This window comes from Macaca nemestrina, chromosome 5 (assembly GCF_043159975.1).
Source record: "Macaca nemestrina isolate mMacNem1 chromosome 5, mMacNem.hap1, whole genome shotgun sequence".
Taxonomy (NCBI): domain Eukaryota; kingdom Metazoa; phylum Chordata; class Mammalia; order Primates; family Cercopithecidae; genus Macaca; species Macaca nemestrina.
This window is the reverse complement of record NC_092129.1, coordinates 171,760,306-171,788,110: the sequence shown is the minus strand read 5'-3', so window position 1 is coordinate 171,788,110 and position 27,805 is coordinate 171,760,306. Positions and strand designations below refer to the sequence as shown.

The 27,805-nt window shown below is 42.5% G+C and overlaps 1 long non-coding RNA gene across 1 annotated transcript in view; it reads left to right on the top strand.

Moving 5' to 3' along the window:
- Positions 1–3,027: 3,027 nt before the first annotated feature.
- Positions 3,028–27,805, top strand: part of LOC105482434 (uncharacterized) — a 29,259-nt gene continuing 4,481 nt past the window's right edge. Inside the window, exons 1-2 of the long non-coding RNA XR_987596.3 lie at positions 3,028–3,209; positions 27,153–27,312. This is a non-coding gene — a long non-coding RNA (uncharacterized lncRNA). The remainder of the gene's footprint in view (positions 3,210–27,152; positions 27,313–27,805) is intronic.

Genomic DNA, 27,805 nt, shown 5'->3' with positions numbered 1-27,805 from the left:
AAACTCACAGGTCTCTCCCAAGACCTGAAAGAAGACACCCGTTTCCTCCCTGCCCTTCAGGACTGCATTAGGAATGATTGTGTCTCTGGGTTGGTTGTCCAGTAACTCTTCTTAAATCCAGGGTATATGACCAATGAATCCTGTATGCATTAGCATCCGGGGAAGTGAGACAGCCAGCATTTCTCATGGGAATTCCTGTGCAGATTGTTGCAATCAGTCCCGTTGTGTAAAAAATATATGGTTAGTTACAGTTCTTGCTGGTGTGCAAATTTGTAGGGCTAACGCATTTCCAAGGGGAGAAAGCAAGACCGCAGGAATGTCCGTGACATGAATGCAATGCTCCTGGCATGCGCAACCTCAGCAGTCTGCAAATTGGGGTGGATGCTTTACTTTGCCCTACTTGCCATTCACCTGCTTTGCTAACCTCCCAGCCAGCTGGCATTTCCACAGCCTCCCTGTTGTCACCTGGAACTGGGGATGTGTTTGGCTTATAACCGATCGTAACTAATTATTAACTCTGCAGGGTAGATTATGGTTTTATGTTAATAGCATTGCAGGAGGCTTTGAGATACCGCAGCTTGATAGGACCTTCTGAGGCTGTTCTGTAGACTCCCAGGAATGCAAGACCTGCACGGTGGCCCCAGACTGGGACTGACGCGATTTCCTGTGGAGGAAAGACCTTTGCAATGGAGGGCAGGGAGGGCACCCTGCCCCCAGTCTGGCTCCTGATCTAACACCAGGAACCTCAAGCAGCCACAATCCTTTAGGCGACAAGGTTCAGGTTTCACATAGGCTGTCCTGTTTAGAGCAAACAAGCAGCCCATTCGTGTATATTTTGGACCACGCCTCTGGACTGCCCGGGGGCACCTTGCCACCTATTGTGTAACCTGCTTGTTGTGGAGAATTAGGGAAGAACAATTCTAGAAAGGTGTCCAAAGTCAGTTAGCTGAGACTGGGGATTGAGAGTCCTTTTGGGATGCACTCCACAAGGGCTCCGGGAGGTAGGCAGGAGGCTGGGGATAGAAGGTAGGGAGAGATGTGGACGAGAGGGCCTAAAGTAAGACAGCTGCCTGCTCTTTGCCCTTGAGCAATGAGTATTCCAGCACAGGGGACAGTACCCAGGCCCATGGCACCTCTCTAGAGGTCTAAAGGACATGCTTCGTCCTTAACTGTTGCCATCAGAAACAGCCTGAGTGAGGCAAGCAGGATTGAACTGTTTCCTAGGAAGCTGGATGCCCTTGAGTGCACATGCCACTTGGGGCATGCAGCAAAGGTCACTGTCTAGGAATTTTCAACTCGTTCAAAATTTCTGTGCATCCCATGTTAATTAATATGAAAGGCCCCACGTTGGTGGTAAGCATTATCGTGAAACTGGTGCATCTTTCAGTAGCCTCGGCCCCAGGTTTTGTCCATCTGTCTACCCTCCTGACCACTTCTCCATCCCCTGTCTCTGTTGCTCAGGGTTGCTTCTTCATCTCTTCCAGTAATGCCCCACCTCCAATCAGAGCAAAGCCTGCCCACAAGAAAAAAGCCTAAGCTAAATCCACTCGCATTAATAAGGCCAGTATGTTATCCCTTCCAATAATGTGCGCATGATGATTGTATTCATCAAGGGAAAAAACATTTTTTGTTGTTGTTTGAGACAGGGTTTCACTCTGTTACCCAGACTGGAGTGCGGTGGTGCCATCACGGCTCCTGCAGCTTTCACCTCCCAGGCCCAGGTGATCCTCCTGCCTCAGCCTCCAGAGTAGCTGGAACCATGCCCGGCTAATTTTTAGATTTATTGTATTAGAGACCGGATCCCACTATGTTGCCCAGGCTGATCTCCAACTCCTGGACTCCTGGACCCTATGGGTCACCAGAATCCAGGATTATATGGAGGTATCTCAAAGCTAGTACCAGCAAACAGGGCTTGCTGAGCAAGTAAGAGTCGATAAAGAACCCAGGCATTTCCCCTCAGCTTTGGCCAGAACAGGGCTGCTTGTGTACATTTTCAACATTGGATTCCAGGAAAGCTTCTGTATTAAGAGTTCAACTTGGCCGGGTGTGGTGTCTCATGCCTGTAATCCCAGCACTTTGGGAGGCTGAGGTGGAGGAGATCACTTTAGCCCGGGAGTTTGAGACCAGTCTGGACAGCCTAGGGAAATCCCCGTCTCTATTATTATTATTATTATTGTTATCTTTATTGTTATTATTGTTTTCAAGTTCAGCTTAAAAAAATAAAATTATTTTGTTTCAAAATAACTTCCTTGGCAAACAGGATCTTTGGAAGGGATTTAAGCAGGGTATAACACATCATACTCACTTTTTGAAATATTGCCCAGAGACTGCATAGAAAATAGATTGAGCCTGGAAACAATTCTCCAGAGGAGAGTCATAGAGGACCTGAACTAGGCAGTAGCAGAGGGATGGAGACAAGAAGACAGCTGTGAGACACGCTGGGGAAGACGGCCTTCTAGACCCCAGTGACTCTAAGCATGGTCTCTGGGCCAACACCCTCAGCATCTCTCGGGAGATTGTGAGAAATGCAAATTCTCAGGCTCCAACCCAGATCTACTGAATAAAAATCTGTGCTTGGACAAGATCCCCAGGGGATCCATATGCTCCTTAAACTTCAGAAGCACTGCTTTCAGACCGCTTGCCTGGGAGAGGGATGGAGGAAGGAATGGACGATGACTCTCAGCCTGTGTTCAAGCATAATAAAATGGGTGAGACCTTCTAGAACAACATGGATGAGACCTTTCTTTGAGAAGAGCGCTTTCCCTTCAACAGCTCAGTGGGTATGGTGAGGGCATCCTGGTGCCATGACCTCTCCCTAAACAGCTGGCAATCATGGCATAGTTTGTTGTTAAAGTGCCATTTGCTATCTCTTATAATACAGCCGGTCTTCAAACAATGTTACAATGTTGATGAGGAAAAGAAAATTCATTCCCAGCCAAGGCCACTATCTGTGTGGAGTTTGCAAGCTCTCCCCACATCTGGGTGGGTTTTCTCCAGGTGATCCGGTTTCCTCCCACTTCCCAAATCTGTGCCTGTTAGGTGAATTGGCATGTCCACACTGCCCCAGTGTGAGTGAGTGTGGGAGTGTGTGTGAGGTGTGAGTGTGCCCTGTGATGGGATGGCGCCTTATCCAGGGCTGGTTCCTGCCTTTTGCTATGAGCTGCTGGCACAGGCCCCAGCCACCTGCAACCCTGAACTGGATGAAGCAGGTAAATAATTATCTTACTTAATTTTATCAATCTTTCTTGAATGTATGTGTAGCCCACACTTATTTCCATGTTTAATATAAAAAGTGTTTTGTTCTAAACATAACTCTGTTTTATAACAATTAGCCTAAGTTCAAATTGGTTTCGTTGTACCTTCTTTGTCATTGTACCTTCTATGTCATTTCACATAGTCACAGTTTCCAAGAACCTATCGTTAAGGGAGGACTTACTGTACTCTCCTTTTCTCTGTTGGTGTGGATTTCTTCAAGGATCCAGGACCACCTTCCCCACTTTTAACTGTCCTAATGAACTGTAAACCTTTTATGCCTGGGCTATTCTTGACTTTGTTTTTCTCTTCCCCAACACTTTCTTGTCTAATGTTGTATTCTTTCTGGATTTTCTAATTTAAGCTAAAATACTGGTGGCTAATAAGGCTCATATATTTTATCTCTTCAAAGAAATATTTTAGTATTAAAAGGGACTGTTCCTGGGCCAGGCGCAGTGGCCCACACCTGTAATCCCAGCACTTTGGAGGCCAAGACAGGCAGATGATTTGAGGTCAGAAGTTCAAGACCAGCCTGGCCTACATGGTGAAACCCTATCTCTACTAAAATACAAAAATTAGCCGGGCGTGATGGTGCATGCCTGTAATTCCAGCTACTCTGGAGGCTGAGGCAGGAGAATTACTTGAACCCGGGAGATGGAGGTTGCAGTGAGCCAAGATTGCACCACTGTGCTCCAGCCTGGGCAACAGAGTGAGACTCCAACTCAAAAAAAAGAAAAAAAAAAAAAAAAGAGAGAGACTGTTCCTTAACTTAAGGACATCAGGGATAGGACTGTTTTAAGCATCCAGTCAATGAGGAAACATTCAGAGGCACAGGGTCTTTAAGATCCTCTCAACTAGATGACATTTTCTCCTGTTCTCTTCTGCATCAGAAACGATGTTCACTCCTATCTGCTTGTGTTTTCTTTCTTTCTGTTTTTCTTTCTTTTTCTGTTTTTCTTTCTTTCTTTCTCTTTCTTTCTTTCTCTTTCTTTCTTTCTTTCTTTCTTTCTTTCTTTCTTTCTTTCTTTCTTTCTTTTCTTTTCTTTTCTTTTCTTTTCTTTTCTCTCTCTCTCTCTTTTTTTTTTTCTGAGATAGAGTTTCACTTTGTTACCCAGGCTGGATTGCAGTGGTGCAATCTAAGCTCACTGCAAACTTTGCCTCCATGGGGCTCAAGCAATTCTCCTGCCTTAGCTTCCTGAGTAGCTTGGACTACAGACATGAGACACCAAGCTCAGCTAATATTTGCTCTGTTTTGTTTTGTTTTTGGTAGAGATGAAGTCTCGCTATTTGCCCAGGCTGGTCTAGAACTCCTGGGCTCAGGCAATCAGCCTACCTTGGCTCCCCAAAGAGCTGGGATTATAGGCATGAACCACCACACCCAGCCCTGCTTGTGTTTTTGCCTCTAGTGCTCTCTCTCTGCCTGGAATGCAATTCCCCAGCTCTCCTGCCACCTCAGGCTGAGTTAGGTACCCCCACCTGTGTGGTCTCCTTGGGCTTTCCCCCATAGCCTGTTATCATGCTGCACTCTAGTTGTTGGTTTACATGCCCCTCCTACACTTGATTCAGTGTCTTTTCATCTTTACACCCTCAAAGTATATCAGAGTGCCTTGCTCATACCAGAGGCATAATAAATATTTGTTAAATGAGTCAATGAAAGACTGTGGGACTGTGGATGAGGCTGGCTTTGAGTGTAGGCTGGGATGGGGGAGTTGGAACAGTAGTGTCTGTAGCAGTAAGAGGTGGAATTAGAACTCATGAACATCTAGATATATAATGAGGTCAGGAGCTGCTCTGCATTCTGCATGAGTCTTTGCATGTCTCTGAATTACTTATAATATACTACCGGGCCCTTCTGATGAAGTGTAAGCTAGAAAATTCCTCCCCACCTTAACTTTATGGGCAAGCATTGAAACTTGCCCAGTGTTATTCTCACTGAAAGGCTCATACAGCAGTGACTGTAAAGTGGGTTTGGTGACTTATTTTTACTTTTATGAGTGTTTTAGTTTCACTTGTAATGGTAGTCTTAGTAAGCTTTTACTTAGTGTACACTAAGAGCCCAAGGAACAATAGACTTGCCCTTAGCCTATGTCCACTCCCCAACCTCTGTTTGCTGAGGGATTCTCAGCCTTAAGAAAGGATGCACTCCTACACAGTCTACCTATCCTCTAATAAATGCCAAGAGAATACAAGGGATGTCCAAAATACCAAAGTGAGAAATTACTGCTATTGTAGCTTGAAGCTTAGAGGGTACATTCCTCCCTGCCTTAACTTAAATACTCTTTCTACAGAAGCGAGAAACAAAGACAGATCCCTGCAAACCAAGAGTAGTAGAGAAAGTGTTTACATGAATGGACACAGGGGCACGTTTTGTTCTTTCTCAGCAATCCTTTGTTGTTGCAAACAGAGACTATATACGATCCTGATGGGCAAGAGGGCCTAGTGATTTGTCTTTTCATTCTCCTCCGCTAATGATCCTCTGAACAGTCTACTGATCACATTTCCTTGCCCTTCATTCTTTTTAAAATGACCTTCGAAATTTAGAAAGGTCTTTTTAAATTTCCATACTCTCCATACTCTCCACCACTCTCCATACTCTCAATCTACCCATGGCCATTGTTCTTCCTTACATCAGCTCTCTGCTTTCCCACATCACCATCTAAAAGGCCATTTCTATATTTTGTCCTGAGAAAGCTATACTTGTATCTAATAGTTATGAAGTTGTGTGTAATTATACTTTTATCTTTTCTGGTCATTATCACCTATATATACCATATAAGAACATTGAGAGAAGCCACTCTGAAAATGAACCTCAAATTTATTTCCATGCCATGGAAACCAACATTTCCAGAAATCATAAGTAAGTCACCCATATGGATCAGGATTATGTTTTTTACTCCCCCACAGAAGGCCTATAGTTGGTCCCTCTTACAACATTGGGGAGTGGTGCCCCAATTTCATGCTCTAATCACCAGAATTTGATAGGATGCACATGGCTAAGACAGAGACAATCTGAAGATACATGGAGATCCTGGAAATGATGCTTGCTAAAAGAAAGGAGGCATCTAGACACGCTTTGCCTCATTCATAACATTTCTTTTTTTTTTAATTAATATTTTAACTTTTATTTTAGGTTCAGGGGTACATGTGCAGGTTTGTTATATGGGTAAACTTGTAACTTGGAGATTTGGTATACAGATTATTTGATCACCTGGGTACTAAGCATAGTACCTAGCAGTTTATTTTTTTCCTTTTCCCTCACCCTCCTCCCACAAGCAGGCCCCAGTGTCTGTTGTTCACCTCGTTCTGTCCACGAGTATTAGTTCATTCTTACATTGCTATAAAAAACTACCTGAGACTGGGTAATTTATAAAGAAAAGAGGTTTAATTGGCTCCCAGTTCTGCCGGCTGAACAGGAAGCATGGTTGTGGAGGCCTCAGGAAACTTGTAATCATGGTGGAAGGTGAAGGGGAAGCAGGTGCATCTTACATGGTTGGAGCAGGAGGAAGAGAATGAAGAGGGAGGTCCTCTACACTTTTAAACCACCAGATCTCGTGAGAACGCACTCACTATCATGAAAACAGAAAGGAGGAAATCCACCCCCATGATTCAGTTACCTCCCACCAGGGTCCTCCTCCAACACTGGGGAGTACACTTTGATATGAGATTTGGGCGGAGACAAAAATCCAAAACATATCATTCTGCCTCTACCCCTCCCAAATCTCCTATTCTTCTCACATTGCAAAATACAATTATTCCTTCTCAACAGTCCCCCAAGTCTTAACTCATTCTAGCATTAACTCAAAAGTCCATAGTCCAAAGTCTCACCTGAAACGAGGCAAGTTCCTTCTGACTATGAGCCTGTAAAATCAAAAGAAAATTAGTTACTTCCAAGACACAATGATGGTACAGCCATTCGGTAAATATACAATTCCAAGAGAGAGAAATCAGGCAAAACAAAGGGGCAACAGGCCCTATGCAAGTCTGAAATTCAGCAGGACAGTCATTAAATCTTAAAGCTCCAAAACAATCTCCTTTTACTCCATGTCTCACATCCAGGCAACTCTGATGCAAGGAGTGGGCTCCCAAGGCCTTGGGCATCTCTGGCCCTGTGGCTCTGCAGGTTACAGCCCCCTTGGCTGCTTTCATGGGCTGGTGTTGTGTGCCTATGGCTCTTCCAGGTACATGGTGCAAGCTGTTGATGGAGCTACCATTCCAGGGTCTGGAAGATGGTGACTCTCTTCTCACAGCTCCACTAGGCAGTGCCCTAGTGAGCACTCTGTGTGGGAGCTCCAACCCCACATTTCCCCTCCACACTGCCCTAGTAGAGGTTCTCTATGAGGGCTCTGCCCCTGCAGCAGATGTCTGCCTGAACATCCAGGTTTTTCATACATCCTTTGAAATCTAGGCAGTGGCTACCAAGCCTCAACACTTGTCCTCTGCACACATGCAGCCTTAACACCATGTGGAAGCTGCCAAGGCTTATGGCTTATGTCTTCTGGGGCAGAGACACATATGGGGCCCTTTTAGGCATGGCTGGAGCTGGAGTGGCTGGGACACAGGGAGCAGTGTTCTGAGGTAATGCAGGGCATTAGGGCCCTGGGCCCAACCTGCAAAACCATTCTTCCCTCCTAGGCCTCCAGGCCTGTGATGGGAGGGTCTGCTGTGAAGGTTTCTGAAATGCCTTCAAGGCATTTCCCCATTGTCGTGGCTATTAACATTTGGCTTCTCTTTGCCTATGCAAATTTCTGCAGCTGGCTTGAATTCCTCCCCAGAAAATGGGTTTTTCTTTTCTACCACATGGCTGGGATGCAAATTTACCAAATTTTCATGCTCTGCTTCCCTTTTAAACGTAAGTTCCAGTTTCAGATCATTTCTTTTTTGCTCACAAATAAAAGCATGTGCTGTTAGAAGCAGCCAGGCCACATCTTGAAGGCCACATCTTGAATGCTTTGCTACTTAGAAATTTCTTCTACCAGATACCCTAAATCATCATTCTCAAGTTCAAAGTTCCACAGATCTCTAGGGCAGGGGCGCAATGTCTCCAGTCTCTGCTAAAGCATAGCAAGAGTGACCTTTACTCCAGTTCCCAATACAATCCTCATCTCCATCTGAGACCACCTCAGCCTAGACTTCATTGTTCATATCACTATCAGCATTTTGGTCACAGTAATTTAACAAGTCTCTAGGAATTCCAAACTGTCCCTCATCTTCTTGTCTTTTTCTGAGCCCCTCAAACAGTTCCAATCTCTGCTCACTACCCAGTTTCAAAGCTGCGTCTACATTTTCAGGTATCTTTATGGCAATATCCCACTCCCAGCACCATTTTTCTGTATTAGTCCATTCTCTCATTGTTATAAAGAACCACATGAGACTGGGTAATTTATAAAGAAAAAAGGTTTAATTGGCTCATGTTTCTGCAAACTGTACAGGAAGTATGGCTAGAGAGGCCTCAGGAAACTTACAATCACGGTGGGTGGTGAAGGATGAAAGGGAAGCCACCATGTCCTACATGGCTGGAGCAGGAGGAAGAGAGTGAAGGAGGAAGTGCTACATACTTTTAAATGATGAGATCTTGTGAGACCTCACTCACTACTCACTACCATGAGAACAGCAAGGGGGAATCACCCCCACAGTTCAATTGCCTCTCATCAGGCCCCTCCTCCAATACTAGAGATTAAAATTTAACATTAGATTTGGGTGGGGATGCAAATCCAAACCATAGCACCATATGTTCTTATTATTTAGTTCCCACTTGTAAGTGAGAATATTTGGTGTTTGATTTTCAGTTCCTGTGTTAGATTGCTAAGGATAATGGCCTCCAGCTTCATCCATGTTCCTGCAAAGGACATGATTTCATTCTTTTTTGTGGCTGCATAGTATTCCATGGTGTATATGTACCATATTTTTGTTATCCAGCATACCATGGATGGGCATTTAGGTTGATTCCATGTATTTGCTATTGTAAATAGTACTGTGATGAACATATGAGTGTATGTGTCTTTATGTTAGAATGACTTATATTCCTTTGGGTATATACCCAGTAATGGGATTTCTGGGTTGAATGGTGTTTTGTTTTTGGTTTTTGAGGAATTGCCACACTGTTTCCCACAACACTGAACTAATTTAAACTACCACCAGCAATGTATAAGGGTTCCCTTTTCTCTGCAACCTTGTCAGCATCTGTTGTTGTTTGACTTTTTAGTAATAGCCATTCTGATTGGTGTTAGATGGTATTTCATTGTGGTTGATTTGCATTTTTCTAATTATTAGTGATGAACACTTTTCCATATGCTTGTTGGCTGCATGTATGTCTTCTTTTGAAAAGTGTCTGTTCACATTCTTTGTCCACTTTGTTTGTTTGTTTTTGTTTTCATTTTTGGTTTTTTTTGGTCTTGCTCTGATACCCAGGTTGGAGTACAGTGATGTGATCTTGGCTCACTGTAACCTCCTGGATTGAAGTGATTCTCCTGCCTCATCCTCCCGAGTAGCTGGCATTACAGGTGTGCCACATGCCTGGCTAATTTTTTGTATTTTTAGCAGAGACAGGGTTTTACCATGTTGCCCAGGCTGGTCTCAAACTCCTGGCCTCATGTGATCCACCTGCCTCAGCCTCTCAAAGTGCTGGGATTACAGGTGTGAGCCATTGTGCTTGACCCTTTGTCCACTTTTTAATGTGGTTGTGCAACATTTCTTAGGGCCAGTTCCAACTACAGTTATGCAACCTTTGAGTCAAGAGCCTTCACAGGATTTCCTTTAGTGTTTGATGCATTTTTGCCAATTCCCACAATATTGTTTGAACTGTAACAGTTTTTCCTTCTTTCTTCTTTTTTTTTTTTCACCAACTGGAATCTAAGATTGACTTACAGAAGCAAAGTATGTCTGAAATGATTAATATTCCTCTGAGTCTCTATGGCATCAAGGTTTGTAACCTATTGTGAACTTGTGTGACTATGATTTAATCAGTGCAATTGATCTAAATAGTTTCCACACAAAAGCAGTTGACTGACTATAATGTAATCATGAAAAAGCAACAACTCTGAATTTTATTATATTATATTTATGTGCTCCATTTATTATGGTGGTGTCCTCCACCTCCAAAATGAAATGGCATACCCAAATTAAAAATGCACTAAGATATTTTAGTGACAAGAAAACATTTTTATTTTTTAATATCTGCAGAAGGGGCACAAATATATTATACTGGGAATATTTCGTTTCATTTTTAAAAAATCATAGTGGCAACATTATGCATTTAGAGTCATACTGCAGAGAGCATTATTACTTGCTCTATTTTGACTCCTTCATATTTTCCTTTCTTTTTAAAAGAATATGTGTGTGTGTATGTGTTGTTTTACTGTCTGGAAGATGACAAATTATGTACTTTAGTGACATAAATTACCTGAACAATTTACTGTAGATGCTCCTGGCAGAAAAGGCCACGTCATTCTTGTGTTTCCTTCTTTGCTGCTGTGAGAACACTATGTTCCCTGGAGAGCCTGGTGAGGCCTGGCTGGGCTAAATTCTTTTCACATACATGGTTCACTGCTTGAATACCCAAGAGGCAGAGCTTACTCTCTCACTCTCTCTCTGAGAATGGGTTTACCATTCTTGTGATGGCCCCTTGCATTCTGCTTTTCTGCCTCCAGTAATGTTTGGTATTTGATAATTTGGGAAAAAGGGACCACCAGCTATGCATTTGGATAATTATGAAATAAATGCTGTTTAGGGCAGGCAAAGGTTTCATAAATTCTAGCCTGTGATCAGCTCCCAACCCAAAGAATGCATTTCAATTGTGTTTATCTTTGCTTGCATATCTACAAATAAGACATAAACATAGTTATCAATCATTTGGCACCTTTTAAATGGACACAATCATCCACTGTCTAACTTGCAGTGCTATAAAAGTTTGATGTGCAGTTGTAAGAAGCTCTTTTGTTTTCCTTTAATGGCACCAAATCAGGGATAGTCAAGTGTTTGCAGTCACGATGTCAGTCAAACCTTCAAGTTGCAAAGGTTCAATCTACCTGACCAGAAAGTGGTGGTCCCACGTGTTTCTCTATAAGCATCCTAATTGTCTCTTTCATTAGTCTCCTGGAGGGCATGTGTATGAATACATTAAACATGTCTAGAAGATAATAAATGGCATTTAAATAGTCTCAACTTTAGGCTTTTTGATTCAAAATATCCCAGGCCTGGCAATGGAGTGAGCAGGATTATCTGCCTTTTTGTCTCACTGCAGTACAGTCATTCTGAATGTTACCTTTGGTGTTGCTCAAACACCAGGCAGTTCACGTGCCCTCAGCTAAGAGAATAGCTGAGAATGACTGTCAGTTTCTCCCTTAGGTGGCCACTCAGTCCCAAATTTCCCATTTCTATGACTAATACCAGCATCTTTAATGTGACATTGAACACCTCGACCTCCTTCATCTTCTCTTTCTCATGTTCATTACTACCATTACTAATTGTACCTGCTTACTGCCACCCACAATTGGGTACATGTCTGGATTGGGAAAGCAGCCTCCCAATCATTTACCTACATCCAGTCTTCCTCTCTGCTTTCTGCACAGCTGCCAGAAAAAGCTCCGGCATATGCTGTTTGCAGCACATCCAGCGATTCATCACCAAAAACTAAAGCCTATTACTTAAGGTCTCCAACAACTGGCTTACTTTTTAACTTCTCTCTTTCCCCTGTTATTTTCACCTTTCTGTATCCAACTCAATATGCTTTCATCTCACTTGGTAAGTGTTGCTAGATGTTTGCCCTTACATTTTTGCACGAATCTTTGCACCTATCTGGAATGTTCTCTTCCCTTTTCTCTCTGCATCTCTCAAGATCTGAACTCATGATCCATGAAACCATTCTCCTTTAATTAGGCTACCATTCTGATTACTTCTTCATTTTGCTTTCCCTGTCCCCAGTACGTTTTTAGTCTATTGAAATTTGAGTCAAAATTAAGTAATTTTGAGCCCAACGATGTTTTGTTTTATAATTATTCACAACATGCTTCCAGTGCATTTGGAATGTACCTCAATCAAACTTTACAATGTACCTCCATCATCTACATGATAAAGAAACCTCTTAAAGTCAGAGAATATGTCATCTACTGTTTTTTTACACTACCCATATACCATTCTTCTATTCAGCCTTCATTCAACAAATGTTCATGAGCACATAGGGGCTGCAGATACAGCAGGAGTGAGAAAGATAGGCCCAGTTCTTGCCCTCAAGAGCCAGTGTGGAGCGGGCACATCCAATCAATATCCCTGAGACCCAAAGGGAATATTCGGCACATGATTTTCAAAGGAACAAAAAGAGTATGTGTGATAACTTCACAAGTAGGAGCCAAAACAAATTCTGAATCATACCTAATGGCAAGAGAAATGAGAAAATTGCATCCAATTATTTATTTTGAAAAGCTATGGGATGCAACAATACAATTAGAAAATCACGTGTCAGTCACTGGACACAGGCATCTGCCAGATTCTGCTGACCTCCTATAGCCTCACAAAATAGTAGGACCAGTGTCCGAGGGGTGTGGGGGCTGAAAATACTCTACATTTGATCTGGGTTATGGCTACGTGGGTGTGTATATATGCAAAAATTCAAGCCAGGTGCCATGGCATGCACCTGTAGTTCCAGCTATGTTGCCCAGGCTGGTCTTGAACTCTTAGGCTCAAGGATCCTCGAGGATCGCTTGAACCCAAGAGTTCAAGACCAATCAAGACCAGCCTGGGCAGTATAGTAAGATCTCATCTCAAAAACCAGCAAACCAACAAATTCATCAAATTGTACCAATGTTATACCTCAACAAATACTTTTTTTAATTGAAAAATAAATGGTAAGAAGGGGAAAAAAGCACACACGTGGCTTTGGCCAAGTCTTCTTATTTATTGTTATTTTTATTTTGTGGGCATGAAGTGAGCATGAAGCCATCTGAATGAATTCTTCCTTCCTCCTGGGCATGTGAGCCTTGGGGTGAGTCAGCGAGTCTTAGAATGCTGAAGGGTTGGTATAAAGCAACCTTCAACCTGAAGATCAATAAACTCTGGCTATACCGTAGAACCACTTGGATGGAGCATCTCAAAAGAAATACCAATGCATGAGCCCCCACCCTCAGAGATCAGATTAACTGGTCTGGGATGGGGCCCTGTATCAGTATTTAGAAAAGATACCACCACACCTGGCTTTTTTTCTTTTAAGATACAGCCTCACTCTGTCACTCAGGCTGAAGTGCAGTGGTACAATGTCAGCTCACTGCAACCTCCAACTCCCGGTTCAAGTGGTTCTCATGCCTCAGCCTCCTGAGTAGCTGGGATTACAGGCATGTATCACCACACCCAACTAATTTTTTCTATTTTTAGTAGAGACAGGGTTTCACTATGTTGGCCAGGCTGGTCTCAAACTCCTGTCCTCAAGTAATCTGCCCACCTTGGTCCCTCAAAGTGCTGAGATTGCAAGTGTGAACCACTGCACCTGGCCTCACACCTGGCTTAAAAAGAAATCTGTAGAGACGAGATCTCACTATATTGCCCAGGCTGGTCTCAAACTCCTGAGCTCAAGTGGTCCTCCCACTTTGGTTTCCCAAATTGTTGGGATTATGGACATTAGCCACTGCCCCTGGCCAGTTTTTTCTTGATATGAATAAACAATGTTGATGACCCTCCTGGGCCCCATTCCCTATTCCCTATTCTCCTCTTCCCCGGTGTGTCCCTATCTCCCCGTAGAGAAGATCTGTCACTTGCGTTAATACTTCTGACTCAACCGACTTCACTCTGGCACACTTCCACATTAAAATATAATAATTCAAGACTCCAGAAAAATGAGAAAAAAAATAGTCAGAAAAAGACTATTGAAGAAACTGATTGTATCTTGAAGCATCCATTTGAGAAAAGGCATTCATCAGATCTTTGAAAGCTGGCTTAAGACTTTAAGACTACTAAGCAATATATGCACTGTCCAATTGACTTGCCCTTAGGCTTCTCTATAATGGTAACTTGAAACCTACGTGAAACTTGTAAGACATTGAATAAATGTCTGTTTTAATGGCTTCTTTTCTGTCCACAGGAAATTTATTAGTGAGATCACCATTTAAAAGCAAGTGTGAATGACCTTCTCAGAAATCTATCACTCAGATGCACTGACCATCGTTCTTTGCTTACTGTTTTTTATCATTTTCTTTTCTTTCTTCTTCTTCTTTTTTTTTTTTAAGTAATCAGGGACATTCCTGCATTCATGTGTGATGACTTTTTAAAACATACCACTTTCAGTCTGGAGAGTCATATAAGTTTTAGCTGGATGATCATGCTGTTTTTAAAAAGAGTACACAGCTTATTCACATAAAAAAAGAAGGTACATCTATAAGGCTCTGTGCCAATATGGTTGGATAAAAGTACGTAGATGAGAGATTCATTTAAATTAGACCAACCTTATTTCAGGGTTGGCCAACATGGAAATTAAGTTACAGTAGAGCCCTGGTGCTGAGTAATACTCCAAATACAGCTCTGTTCTGTTGTGGAGAAGGGATAGCATGGAGAATATTTCTCTATATGCCCTAATCCTTCCTTTCTGACTTAGAGGAACAGTTGTTTCACTTACCTTTCCAAAGCTAGACTCCTTATTTTTATTCTCTGCCTTCTGCCATCTTACCTCCTCCAGGAACTTGCTGTCTCATTCAGCCCTTTCTTTATCCTCTTCAATTTTTTTACCTCCATTGAGACTTTAATCTCTGCTGAAGACCTGAACAATCTACTTTTCTTTGAAGAAAAAGAAAACAAACACAAACACATACCAAACAGATAAGCTGATGACTGATCATGGGGACCCTTCAAGCTTTCATTTATTTAATCCCTTTCATTTGGTACCAAACATCTGAACCAACTTGTCCAAGCTCTCTGAGTTCTCCACATCATTTCCTATCAGTGACTGCTCTTTTATTAAAATTCTCTTTTCTCTTAGTCTCTGGATCATGTCGCAATTCTGGTTCTTATCTTTCCCTTGACTACTTTCACATTTTCTTTATTGGCATTTTCTTCTCTTCCCACCTCCTAAATGCAAGGATCACTCTTTTGTCTCTTTTAATAGAGATGAGATCTCATTCTGTCACCCAGGCTGCAATGCAATGGCACAATCAGAGTTCATTGCAGCCTTGGACTCCTGGGCTCAAGTTATCCTCTTGCCTCAGCGTCTGGAGTAGCTGGGACTATAGGCACATGCCACATGCTAGCTAAGTTTTCTTTTAATTTGTAGAGATGAGATCTCACTCTGTTGCCCAGTCTGGTCTCAAACTCTTGGCCTCAAGTAATCCTCCTGCCTTGGCTTCCCAAAATGCTGGGATAACAGCTGTGAGCCACCACCTCTGGCCAAGGAATCTAGATTTCACTTTTACTTTTGTCTTTTTACATACTCTTCACCCAAGAGCTCATTCATTCTCATAATTTCTACTGTCCTCTCTTAGTGGAATTACTTTCAAGACTGTCTCTAGTCCTGACAGCCCTTCGCAAGAGCTAATCTCACTTCTTCAATCATCTTTTAAATAGCTTTATTTAAATGATCCTCTGCTTCCTACCAGAATTCACAAACTCCTGCCTCATACAGTAGCTCCTTAAAGTCTTCATTTTGGCAAATGGTGCTATCTGTCTTCCCAGCAGCCAGGTTCAGAACCTTTGAGGCAACTTGCTCTCTAGTCTTGCTTGACTTCTGTGACCAATTAATTGTGTGTCAATTACTCATTTTTCTAAAACCTTGCTCTCATTTTCCTTTTATTTCAACTTTCATTGTGCGACCAAATTCTGACCCTTATCACATCTGGTCATTACTATTGCAGTGACCTCCTTGCTGATCCTATCGTCTACTGCTCTTACCTATTCATACATTTTAGACAACACAGCTGAGTTGTTCTTGAACATTGTCATTTGTATACTGTCCCTTAAGTTGAATTGTGAACACAGTAAAGCTTTAAACCAAATGCACACATTTTAGATATTCAACAAATGTTTGTTCATCCACTTATTCATTCATCCAAGCAATATTTGTAAAGTTGCCAACTGTTTGACAAGCTCTGTTAGGTGACGGAGTATACATGTGAATAAAATGTGGTCCATAAGCATAAATGTTCTTGTGTTTTCCTTGCTGAATAAATGAACATAAGGAGGAAGGCAAAGCAAGTGTCCAGGGATATGGTACTATTTGAGTAGTGTTGGGAAAGCATGAGTTTTGCATGCTTTCCCAACACCATGAGGTATTAGTTTGAATCTAAGGATTGTATTGTACCAGTTCCATGACTGCAGTCTACCAAGCAGGAATGTTTATTAGCTGGGGTTGTTTAAGAAGCAGAAGCCAAGATAACAGATTTATTGGAAGAAACACCCATGAAGTTTAAAGGAAAAAGGAGGAGTAAGTAGGGAGCCCCTTAGGCCATGATGTTGGTCTGACCCCTATGAAGGGAAGAAGGAAGGAAGAAGTGCTGGTTAGGGGAACTCTAAGATTCCAGAGCAGTTGCAGGAAAGTTTTGGCCAGGTTGATGGGAGTCCTCTAGCCAAAGTGGCAAGAAGACCTGCATCTCACAAAAATAGCATCTGTGCTCAGCCACTGGGTAAGAGCAGTTTGGAGGAAGTGTGGTTCTGAGAATGAGGTTGGGAATCCAGAAGTCAGTGACTGGGCCAGCATTCAGGTGAGCTCCCTGCAGCAGGACACCTGAGAAGCACACCATGCATTTGACTGATACCAACAGAAACTTCAGCTGACACTTGCCACAATAAAGAGTTAACAAAGTTTCTCTGTAAAGGTACAGATAGTAAATCTTCTAGGCTTTCTGGGCTGTATAACTCTTGCAGTCCAAGAGCTGCCATTGACATGAATGAATAGGCCTGACTGTATTCCAATAAAACTTTATTTACAAAACCAGGCAGGGTGCCAGAATTTGTCTGTGGGGCATAGTTTGCTGACACCTAGTTTAAGAAAATAAGGTGCTGTTTTCCTTACACAGTGGGATGTCTGGAGGTAAGAGAATGCAGGTGAAACTTCAGTGGCTCTATATGACATAAGACTTCCTTCTATAATTTTGCTCATGTATTCTCATCCTTTTTAAAGACAGGAATGACTCCTCTGATGCCTGTCTCTTATTTAAGAAGCCAAATTATTTCCCTCAAATCTCCTAACATTAAAGAACTAATTAATTAATTAGTGAAATATTTATTGAGAAGCTACTACAGGCCAGGTATTTTTCTAAATGCTCTGGCAGTTAACAGAACAGAACAAAATCTTTGCTGAAATGAAAGTGACACTCTAGTGGGAAGTGGAGAAAGACAGTAAACAAGATAAATTGTGAAATATGTAGTAGTAGATGATGATAGATGCTATAGACAAAATAAATCCAGGAAGAAGGGAGGCTGTTCCAGGTGGTGGTAGTGGGGAGAGGTTGCATTTTTAATAGAATGAAAAGCTGTTACCGAGAAGGTGACATTGGAATAAAGACAAGAAGGTGTTAAGAGTAAACCATGCAAATAAATTGGGCAAATATTTTCCTGGGAGGAGGACAGTGTATCAAATGCAAAGGTCTGATGCAAGGAGATTAGCGTAGCTGAAGCAGAGGGAGTTGGGGGCATGGGGGAGGAGAAAGTGAGGGGGCCATGTCCTGTAGAGCCTTCTGAGCTTCTGAATGACTTTGGCTTCTACTCTGAGTGAGATAAGAAGCCATGAGACTGTTGTGAGCAGAGGAGGGACACCATCTGATTTACATTTAACAGACTCACTCTGGGTACTGTGTTGAGACCACATGGGAGGGAGTGGCAGGATGGAAACGTGGAGACCCATTAGGAGGCTTCTAAGCTAGAAATGCTGGTGACTTGGACCAGTATGGCAGCAGTAGAGCTAGCAGAGACCAAGGATTGATTGATGATATAGGACAAGCTGTTGCTTGGTCTCAAACAGTGGCCCACAGGCTGCATGTGGCCCAGGATAACTTTGAATACAGCCCAACATAAATTAATAAGCTTTCTTAAAATATTATGAGATGTTTTTGTGATTTTTAAAAACTCATCAGCCATTGTTAGTGTATTTATGAGTGACCGAAGGCAATGCTTCTTCCATTGTGGCCCAGGGAAGCCAAAAGATTGGTTACTCTTGATGTAGAGTGTGACAGAAAGAGGGGCAAGGGTGGCTGAGTTTGCAGTCCTGTGCACCTGGAACAATGAGTTGCCCTTTACTTGCATGACAAGAACAAACAGAGGCAGCTATAGCCAGGAAGTACAGGAGAACAGAAGTGGATATGTTAGGCTGAGATTCTTAGTAGCTACCCAAATAGGGATGTTGAGTAAGTAGTTGGATACTTAAGTTCTGATATAGACTAGAAGTCCAGGCCGTAGATGTAAATTTAGCAGTCTTCTGCATACATATATATGTCATGAGTTAGAATTCTGTCATGTAGTCAGGCCATCTATAGCTGCAAAGAAGGTAGAGAAGGTGAATATGCACCATCTCCAACTTCCATGGAGAAAGGCAGCAGAGAGAAAAGGATGGGAAGGTCTGCTGGGTCATTCAACCAACAATGTCTGTATTACCTAACATCTCAGCTCTTCCTGTACAAAATAAGAATAATAAAGTCTACTTTATATGATTATGGTCAAAATGACATGAGATAAACTATAGAAACAGGCCAGGAGCCATGGCTCACGCCTGTAATCCCAACACTTTGGGAGGCCGAGGCAGGCAGATCACCTGAGGTTAGGAGTTCGAGACCAGTCTGACCAACATGGTGAAACCCCATCTCTACTAAAAATACAAAATTAGCTGGGCATGTAATCCCAGCTACTCTGGAGGCTGAGGCAGGAGAATTGCTTGAACCCAGGAGGTGGAGGTTGCAGTGAATGGAGATCATGCCATTGCACTCCAGCCTGGGCAACAAGAGTGAAACTCCATCTCAAAAAAAAAAAAAAAAGAAAAGAAACATAGCTCCTCGCATAATAGGACCTTTAAATATAGAAGTTCCCCTTTCTTTCCTTTCTGTGACCTGAGATATGTCATGGAAAGTCCTTCGTTAGCTTGCCCCAAATACTTATTTTTGGACTTCCTCATTGAACGAAGTGGTGACATTGTTATTTTTATAATCACTACTGTCACAAAAAACAGGAACTTTTTCTTGTTCCCCAAAACCACAGCTTTTCCAGAGCCTCACTGATTAAACTGGGCTCTTGCCTCTCAGTCCCACTTTCTTTTTATCTCAGGGGTTTTGTTTTTAATTTGATGTTTCAGTTTCTGTGCATAACCATGGTAGAAGGATTTCCAGATTCTTGGTAATCATTAACCAACCCAAGACAGGCATGGCCCTGCCCTGCCTCCCCCTCAGTTGAGGCCTTGCTGGAGAATGTCTGGGAAGGGCATTCACAGAGCACGGAGACGTCCAAAGCCACATGGAGGGCACCTGGTGAGAGGCCAAGTGAGGGCCGAGTGTGGCCACGCCATGGGACAAGGTTGAAGAGAGCCTAATGCCATCTGAGGAAAAGGAACTCTAAAGAAGCTATTCTCGGAGAAATGGAACGTTCACCCCCAAATCTGGCTGAGCACTGTGCAGTAGCCTTCTTAGGCTCCTTCTCAGCCTTATCGGTTAACTTGATATTTACTTTACCCTCCCTCCTCCCTGTGCAGGGAGAAGGCCAAGAAGTTAATGCCTGTAGAGGTGGCCATAAAATCTTAACTCTTAGATAATATCATTTTAACATGCTTTGTAGTGGGAAAACAATAAATATTTTAAAATGTGTTTGTCTGTGTTTCCAGACTTAGTGGCCAACCCGCGTGGGTGGTGTGTGTGTGTGTGTGCGCATTTCTGTGTGAAAGAGAGAGAGAGAGAGTCTGCTAGGCCTGCTATAACAAAATACCATACTGGGTGTCCTATATAACAGAAATTTATCTTATAGTTCTGGAGGCTGGAAGTTCAAGATCAAGGTGTTGGCAGGTTTGTTTTTTCCTGGGGCCTCTCTCCTTGACTTGTAGATGCCATCTTCTCCTGTGTCCTCACAAGGTCTTCCCTCTGTGTATGTCTGTGTCTTACATTTCCCGTTTGTATAAGGAGACCAGTTGTCATGGATTTGGACCCACACATACAGCCTCATTTTACCTTAATTACCTCTTAACAGGTTCTGTCTCCAAATGCAGTCACCTTCTGAGGTACTGAGCATTAGAACTTTAATATATGAATCTTAGAGGGACACAGTTTAGCCCACAACAGTGTGTGTAACAGTATATATACACACACATACATATACACATAACATATACACAGACATATATACAGACACACATGTATGCAGACACACACACACTGTTATGTGTATGTATACATACTGTCATATATAGTATGTAAAAATACATATTGTATATAATAAACATATAATATATATTATGTAGATTTTTATGTATACTTCTTATACACACACATCCACACAATTCTGAGATGCTGTCCAATTGTGCTTGAAACTTCCTCCTGTCTATAGAAATACCAAGCCCCTTCCTGGCTTGGGTAGCTTTCCCCATAAAGTAGACCTCACATTTCTCTGCTCTTCCAGAGGCTTGTTGTCTGCATTAGTTAATCTTTGCAAAATTCTCTGAAGGGCAGGCTCCCTTAACTTTCTAACCTCGCCATGCCTGTTAAGTAGGAACGGAATGGAGGCACTCTGCTCTGGGGAAACTTCACCAGTGGAGCCTGTAGGTGGAATCTCAAAGCAAAAATGCCTCCCGGGTGGGGGCTGGAAGGGGTGAGCGGACTCCCTGCTTTTGTTTCTCTGGAATTCCTTTAGCAGAAAGCAGGAAAAGTGCCCACAGCAGGGGACTCTCACAGGGTAGATTTCTGTTTAGGCTGAGGAAGCAGGGATCCAGCCAAAGACCAGGAAAACACCATGCTTCTGGGTTAAAGATAAACCAAGAAGGTATTTTAAAAGCGAGCTGCTGGTCCAGTGGGAACAATAGATAAGTTAAAGGCCTGGGGATGAAGCCAATTTCATCTCTGACTACTGTTGTTAGAAAACTATAAATGACATAAAAATTGGCCACAGTGGTCCACTTGAAAAGTTTTTCCAGACAATCTTAACTTTTCCCTTGGTTTATGGTCAAAATGGACAGAGAGAACTTATCTTTCCCAACAGTCCACTCTTCACTCATTTGAGGTGACTTCTCTACTTGTCGTTTACAAACTGGTCAACGTGTGTGGGTGTGTGTGTGTGTGTGTGAGAGAGAGAGTGTCTGTGTGTGTGTGTTTTGAGATGGAGTCTCATTCTGTCATCCAGGCTAGAGTGCAGTGGCACAATCTTGACTCACTGCAACCTCTGTCTCCCAGGCTTGAGAGATCCTCCTGCCTCAGCCTCCTGAGTAGCTGGGACCACAGCCACGTGGCTCCACATCCTGATAATTTTTGTATTTTTGATAAAGACAGGGTTTCACCATGTTGCCCAGGCTGGTCTCAAACTCCTGAGCTCAAGTGATCCACCCGCCTTGGCCTCTCCAAGTGCTGGGATGATAGGCATGAGACACCACACCCGTCCTATTTTTTTACTCAGATGTGGGTACTAATTTGTTTGCATTCTTGCTACTCAGGGTAGCAAGCATGGGCCTCTAGCAGAAGCACCTCCTGGGAGTTTGTGACAAATGCAGAATCTCAGGTCCTACTCAGACCTAATCTGAATTTTACCAGGATCCCCAGTTGACCCCTATTTTTATTAAACATTGAGAATCAGTGTTGTAAGGCCCTAATGCCCCGATAGCAACTCTTCTGAAAAGGGGAGACCACCTCCAAAATTGCAATACTCTTACTATATGGGATTGTTTTCATATGGTACCCGATGTTGAGTACATGATAAGCAAATAAATGCGCTTTGATCATTGATAGGTCCACTTTCTTCCTGCTTTTCAGTCTGCACACTTGTGGTTTTAGTATTTATCTAATTACATTTTTTTAATGTGCTGCTATCATGGGTCACTAACTTGAGTTTCTGTGCTTTAATTTTGTCTTCTATAAAATGGAATTTAAAATAATATGTGTCTCATAATATTCTTGAAAGCTGTGTATGAGTTAATACCTGTGAAGCCCTTCATGTCCTGCCTGGCACATTACAAGAGTTCAATAAATGTTAGCTAAAAGCACACAACAGGACCTCCATAAATGCTTATGCTATAATACTCCTATCAGCTGAGAATTGCTATGTTTTCCTTGAATGTGTTATCTCATTTCTCCCCACCCATTTGCATGTTACCTTCCTTATTGCTGTTTAGTTTTCTTGAAGAAACCGTAAAAGACAACCATTGTTTTCTCGTTACATTGCATAACACAATGCTTAGCATATAGGGGATTCTTGGTCAGTATTGTGGAATTATCTTTGTTCATGCACACAACTGCTTTGATAGCAGAGACTGATTTTACTTGTTTGATATTTTTTCCACTGCTGCAATGACTAAATTGGCTATACTTCTTCATTCACTCATTTGACAAATTTTGAGGTGCATACTACATGACAAATTCTGTTCTAGGTGCTATAAATATGGCAAGAAGAAATCAAAATCTCTGCTCTTAAACAGATAATTTCTTTATTTTTTATTTTTTATTTTTATTTTTATTTTTATTTATTTATTTATTTATTTATTTATTTATTTATTTATTTTTATTTTTTTTTTTGAGACGGAGTCTCGCTCTGCCACCCAGGCTGGAGTGCAGTGGCAGGATCTCAGCTCACTGCAAGCTCCGCCTCCCAGGTTCACGCCATTCTCCTGCCTCAGCCTCCCGAGTAGCTGGGACTACAGGCGCCCGCCACCGCGCCCAGCTAGTTTTTTGTATTTTTTAGTAGAGACGGGGTTTCACTGTGTTAGCCAGGATGGTCTCGATCTCCTGACCTCGTGATCCGCCCGTCTCGGCCTCCCAAAGTGCTGGGATTACAGGCTTGAGCCACCGCGCCCGGCCTTAAACAGATAATTTCTAATGAAAGGAGGCAGATAGTAAGGAAGTTCATATGATATATAATGTGATCACGTGCTACAGGTATAAAATCAAGCATGATTAAAGGGGAAAGGAGATGCTGGATGGAAATTGATATTTTACAAAAAGTGATTGGGAAGGTTTTGCTGATCAGGGAGCACTTGAGAAGACACCACTAGGCAAGAGGTAGCAAACTATTTAGCTAACGGCAGGGTAAGAGCTTGCTTGGCATGTCTAGGAGTCGCTAGGAGGCCGCTGTGGCTGAAGCAGAGTGAGAAAATAGAAGCATGGCAGTAGATGGGGGAGGGGATGGAGTTACACAGGTACAGGGTGGGGCATGGCTGCCAAGGTTGTGTGGGAACTTGTTGGTCATTAAAAGGCTTTGGCCACTAGAAGATTTTAAGCAGAGGAGGGACGTATATTTTAAAATGATCACTCTTATTGTCCTATGGAGAAATAAGGGGGCAAATATTGAAGCAAGTAGATCACATTGGATGTGACTAAAATAATCAAGGGGAGAGATGTTGATGGCTTGACATAGGACAGCAGAGGTAAAAGTGCCAATAAATCATCAGTTACATTCAGGATATATTTTAAAGATAGAGCCTATGAAGTTGACTGCTTAATTAAATGTTGTGATGTTGGGGAATAAGGGAAAGAGAGGAGCCAAAGATGATTCTAAGGTCTTTGGCCCAAGCCACTGCAAAAATTGAGTTGTTGTTTAATGGGATTGGGGAAAAGAAAAGAGTAGGTTTGAGAGGAAAATTGAGCATCTGGATTTGGACACAGTAAGTTCAATTTGCTCAGTTGACATCCAAGTGGAGATGTCAAGTAAGGAGGAGGATGTACAGGTTAAAGTTCAGAGGAGATGGTTAGAGCCATGAAATTGTATGAGATCACCTAGGGGCTGAGGGTAGGCAGAGAGAGAAGAGTGTGGGGGTATTTGCAAATTGAAAGTTAGAGCTGATGAAGAGGAAGCAGCAAAAGAGATGGGGAAGCTGTCCAAAATCTAGAAGAAGACCTAAGAGTCCAATAAGCCAAATAGTGTTTTGACTTTTGCTAGTTTGCACATGATGAATATTGAGAATTGATCATTAGATTTAGTGATGAAGAAGTCTCTTGTAACCTTGATACACATAGTTAACGTGAGTGGTGGGGACAAAAACCAGATTAGGTTTGGGTCAAAAAGGAATAAAGAAGAAAAGTAGAGATAAGGTGAATAAACAAATCTTTTGAAAGTCCTTTGAAAAGTTTTGCTCTAAAGAGAAGCAGAGAAATTAGGTGGTCATGGAGAGAGATGAGGAGGGCAAAGGAGCATTAAAAAGATGGGAGGCTTTATAATGTGTTGACATATTGATGGGAATTCTCTAACAGGGAGGAGAGACAATGATGCAGGAGAGAGGGCTCACTCCTCGAGATGATAGGAGGGGGTGGGATCTAACGCCTAAGTGTCATCGTTGCTGTTGGTTAGCAGTAATGACAGCGTATCTGTGGCAAAACAGAAAAAAAGCAGAATGTATGGATTGGCACAGATATCAGTTGTTGGGTAAAGGTGATGGTGGCAGAATGGGGGGTTTCTCTTTAATTTCTACTTAAGAAAATTGAAATAGGGAGATAAGGAAGAGAGATGAGGCGTTTTAGAAGAAAGAAGATGGGAAATAAACATCAAAGATGGTGGGAGAGAGTGGGGTGTGAACACACGGTAACTCTGATGGGCAGTATTCAGGTCCACGTGAGGCTTGTGGTCATGAATTTAAAGTGGAACCAGGGAGCATCTTAGTGTGTTTTTCTTTGGTCTCTTGCCCCAGTCCACGTGCAGGTGTGGAACTCATCAAGAGTTGTAACTTACACAGCTGTACTCATGGGTGGGCACCATGTACACACAACCATTGCAGGGACCGCATTTCCAGCTCTTTAGGAAGCCCACAGAAGAAGTACACTAAATACAAGTTATTGAGGAAAATCATTTACCCCCAAAGAATATGCTGTTTCCTTGATATTCAGTTATTCAGTTCACATTGATTTTTGACATTCTTATTTTCAAAGACATTTATATGTGAGAAAGTGATATGTATTTGTGCGTTCTTCAGCCCATGTAATTCTTCAGTTCTGCTTAGGCGCATTTAGCCAAGCCATCTTCGTGACCCTTAAAACACGATAACTTTGTTTAGTGCCTACACTTCAGAATGGGCAGCTTCCAACTAGAAAGTTGTTCATTCTACTGAGTCGGTAGTGTGTTGAAGAGCCAGAAAGGGTTAATGCAGCTATTTTGGGGGTTCATGGTATCTCTCCCATGCCAGGATATTGCTTATTTTATTACGAAAAATAAAAATCTTTTGTTTTTCCCACAAGGTTGAGGAAGCCCTTAAAGATTGATTTGTGTCATCCAAATTTCCCTTCTTGCCCCTTCCTCCAGTGTCAATTTACGTTATTACCCAACTTGCATGACTGTTTCTTACCTTGTATAGCAGTATTTCGAAGAGGCCTTGAAAGCTGAGGGCCCTGGCAAGGAGGAAATGAATGAACCTTATTCTCCTAAAAATCTTTTGCAACCTCCTGTGGTGAGTGCAGGGGTTGCTCTGCGCTTCTCCGTTCTCCTCGGGCCACTCTTGGGCAATGGGAAGCTGACTGTGCCCATGGTCACTAATGGTCCTTGACACAGTGTTTGTGTTGAACTCTCCAATGTACGCACGCATTGTTGGCTGTTATTGCTTGCGACGCACAGGTGCAGGAAGTACCCAGGGGCCTTCCCCTCAGATCTGTGCTATGCACATCTTCCATTCGATCACACCCTGTACTCTTTCACACACCCCCCACCCCACCCCCCAAGTCTTCCCTGATAATGCCAGGGCAGGGACATTCTGTTCTGAGCTCATTAGTCAAGAATGTCACCAGACTGTCCTGAAGAGGGTTTTCTCTGGTGTGGGCTCTCTGTGGTTGGGAAAGAAAATCTGAAAATCATGCCATCTTTCCATGAGTCCAACTCAGGGTTGCTTTCCCTCACCTGTGTCCAGTCACTAGCGAGATCTCCTTTCAACTCCAGGGAATTCACAAAAATGCCCAAATTAGTGGCTCCCTGACAGACAGAAGAATTTAATTGGTCCCTGGAATAGTGATCCTTGAATTCATTTCTCCGAATGGTTCATGAATTTGCTTCATTTTTCTGGGAAACATAGCCCTTCCAGTGCACTCATTTGGAGGAGGGTAGCATTCGTGCCTGCCTGCAGCCTGTTTGCAGGAATCTCTGGGAAATCTACAGCGTCAAGCGTTTGATTCACAAATACTCATCAAGTGTTTACCCTTTGCCAGGCGCTGTTCTTCAGATAAGTGATTCTCAAATTTTACTGCATTTTAGAATCCCCTGGGAGCTTAACAAAAATCCTGATGTCCAAGTTACATTCCATACCAAATAAGCCTCTGGGGATGGGACCCAGGCATCAGGATTCTTTGAAGCTCTCCGGGTGATTTCAATGTGCACCCACAGTTGGAACCTATGCTTTTTGACAGTGCTCCTCAACTATAATATGAAAACAAGTTACCTGGGGATCTTGTTAAAATGCAAATTTTGATTCATTTGGTCTGGGGTGGGGCCTGGGATTCAGCATTTCTCTAAAGCTCCCAGGGAATCCTGATGTTGCTGCTCTACAGACCACATTTTGAGTAACAAGCAACAAAGTTCCTTTATTCCCATATGTGTCCAACTTTTCCGGCTCAGAGCCTCCACACATGCCATTCCTTTTTCCCTGGAACTACCTCCCTGGAACTCCCAGCCAAGATACCTCTCCATCCTTTGGTCCTCCAGGTTTACCTCGCCACCCAATATAATCTCCACCTTCTTTCTCTGTAATTCTATATCACTGTGTGCTTACTTGTTAGAATTATCACAACTCATAATTATTTATTCATTTTCTTGTTTCCTTGTTTTCTCAATGATCTCTCCACTAGTGCAAGTGTCAAGAAGCCAGGAACCATGTCTATTTTCTTCTCTACGAGTTCTATTCAGTACCTAATTCAATGACTAATGCAGAGCAGGAATTTGACAGATGCCTGTTGAATGGATGACAATAGGGGATTTTGGACAGTTGGATTAATTTTTCCATTTAAGGTAAGACAAGTAAGGTAAGACAATAAATCACCTGGAGAGCTTCAAAAAATCCTGATGCCTGGGTCCCATCCCCAGAGACTTATTTGGTATGGACTGTAATTTGGTAATAAAAGTAACAAAAGTAACAGAAGAGAGAATCTTTGAGCATGTCTTACCGGGCCCTTTTCCTGACATGATTGTTGACAGAAGTATGGTATAGCTCAAGAAGCTCAGATCCCTTTCTAAGAGAGCTTCAAGAAGAACACTAGTAAAATCTACTGCATTGCCTAGGCAAGGTGCCCTGTTCTTACGAAAGGATGAATCATCGGTTTCCCAGTGTTGTCTTTTCAGGTCATTGCAGCTCACTAAAATAGCACCCAAGGTAAATAATCAACAGAGAAGTACCATAAATGTCTCAGCAATTGAGTTAACCTTGGAGCTGCTTCTTTACTAACCTGATACTATATCTGAGGCCTTAGCTCCCAAGGGCAGGATCTTATCGTTTGCCAAATCT